We start from the raw sequence: 2,163 nt of genomic DNA, 5'->3' as shown, positions 1-2,163 counted from the left end.
AGGCCAAAGTGTACCTGAGACTTCACCATTGGTGTCACAGAACTGTTTCTCCAATTTAATTATATTAATGTAAAAAAATATACTCAGGTATATGTTACTCATTTCTTAAGCTTTTGCTATTTAGTAAAACAAATTATATATAAGTTACAAATCATAATATTATTGTAAAATTCTGAATGAAGTCAGTAATTCCACTTACATTTCCAACTTAATTGATTTCTCCTAGCCCTTAAAAGGCCTCAAATGAGGATTGAGCAACCCAGGGTGACAAAGGTATGAGTCAGAATTAAGGCAGGAGACAGAAACAAGGGGAAGTTGAGGTAAACAATTACTATCTGCTTGGAAGGGAAAGTTTACAAAGAGGAAAGCCTACTAAAATAAAGAAAATTACAAATAATATCATAGAATTAAAGGACGGATCACTGAAGCCAGGTCTACTCTCTTAAGATGGGATTCAGATGCCATTGAAGACGATGTGGCTACACACAGCTTCACGGCTGACATGCTCACTGAAATGGCCTGGGACGGAGCAGCTCCACACTCCACGGGCTGAACCTGGTGAGGAAGGATCTCAGGCTGTGACTGGCAAACAGGAGCAACTCCCTGTTAGAGCATCAGGAGAAAAGACCAGAAGGCAGGAAACTGACAGATTGGCTCTAAGAACTTGCTGGAGGACGAATACACAGGACTTTTTGCAAGCATGCACCTCGCAACAAAGCCATAGTGGCCAAAGGAGAGAAAATATCATGAAACCAGGAAGAAGAGCCCTTTCTGCTGCACTGTCTCTCCATTGTCTCTTACCGACAAAAGTCAATTTTATGTGAGATGACCAGAGAGAAAATGGATAGGATCTTACGCCGTTATCTGAGAACAGGGCACTGAGGGTGGATTTGGAGCTGTGCGTACTAAATGAACGGCCCCTCGGGATTATCATAGAACAACCACAGAGTTGGTGTATAAGAGCCATTCAGATCGGCCCCACTTCCTCCGAGAATGGAACCAAAGTGTACTCTCCCAATCTGTCTTAGTGCCACATGATCAAAGGTTACACTCATTTCAAGGTAGAGATTGGTTTTTAATTGGATAATAACCAGTGTCTTATATGTTGTTTTCCTTACCTGGGTTCAGATATTTTGGAAGAGATTTAGTTTTTTTAATGTTTTTATGCACACACTTCTGTCAGTCTTTACAACAATGCAAAAAATAAAATGCTAAATGGAGAAAACAAAAAATTAAAATCGACAGATATTTTCATGGGTCCAACAGCTAGTTATTGCCAGGATTCAAGATAACCTTAAGTAATTTGATAATGACTCAGAGATATTTCCAGCCCAAATCAATTATAAGAAGGAGAGAGTTTAAACTCGATTATTACTTGCAAAAGAAATTCATATTTCATATATACTTTTGTTTGTGGAGATAGACATATTCTTTATTTTCTCTGTACATAATCCTTATGCTCTTCTAGAAAAATTATATGAACATTCAATATGAATAATTGTTAATGGTAGCTGTAACTAATTACTAAAGTCGTGTTTCATACAACCCAAGATTACAATGACATTGAAAATTAAGCATTTATTTTTCTTTCACCTGTTTGTGGTTGGGCTATGATAAGGTTGATTGAGGCTGGGCGTGCATGCACTTGACTGCAGACTACGTACAGATTCAGCTCAGATCTCTTTATAGATTTCATTCTTAGAGGACCAGGCTACATGGTATATGATCTCTTATACCAGAGGTAACAGCTAGCAGAAATGGGTTTCTTATTGCCCAGTCTCTGAATTCATAAGATATCACATTCCCACTCTCATTATATTGTGAAACAAGTGATCACATCCTTACATTATATTGTGAAAACAAGTCACATGGCCCAACTTCTCATGGTTGTCTATAGAGTATACTCTTTTCAAAGTGGTCAGAGGGAAGAAATGTAGATTCACTGAAAATAACCTAATCTAACATTGTAGCCATAGGGATTTTTTTTTATTACATTTCATGAGATAGATAAGTCTGTAAAAGAAAATTATTGGAAAATAGATTTAAAATTTAGTACTCTCTTCCCTTCCCATCTGGATTTTTTGCTTCTGTGCCCAAAATCCTTGTAAAGCAGTTTTGGACAGTGTGAAAAACGGGGGTATAGATGCTTTCACCATGGTCCTT

This window comes from Panthera onca, chromosome B4 (assembly GCF_046562875.1).
Source record: "Panthera onca isolate mPanOnc1 chromosome B4, mPanOnc1 haplotype 2, whole genome shotgun sequence".
Lineage (NCBI taxonomy): Eukaryota > Metazoa > Chordata > Mammalia > Carnivora > Felidae > Panthera > Panthera onca.
The sequence above is the reverse complement of the archived record's forward strand: the minus strand, read 5'-3'. Positions refer to the sequence as shown.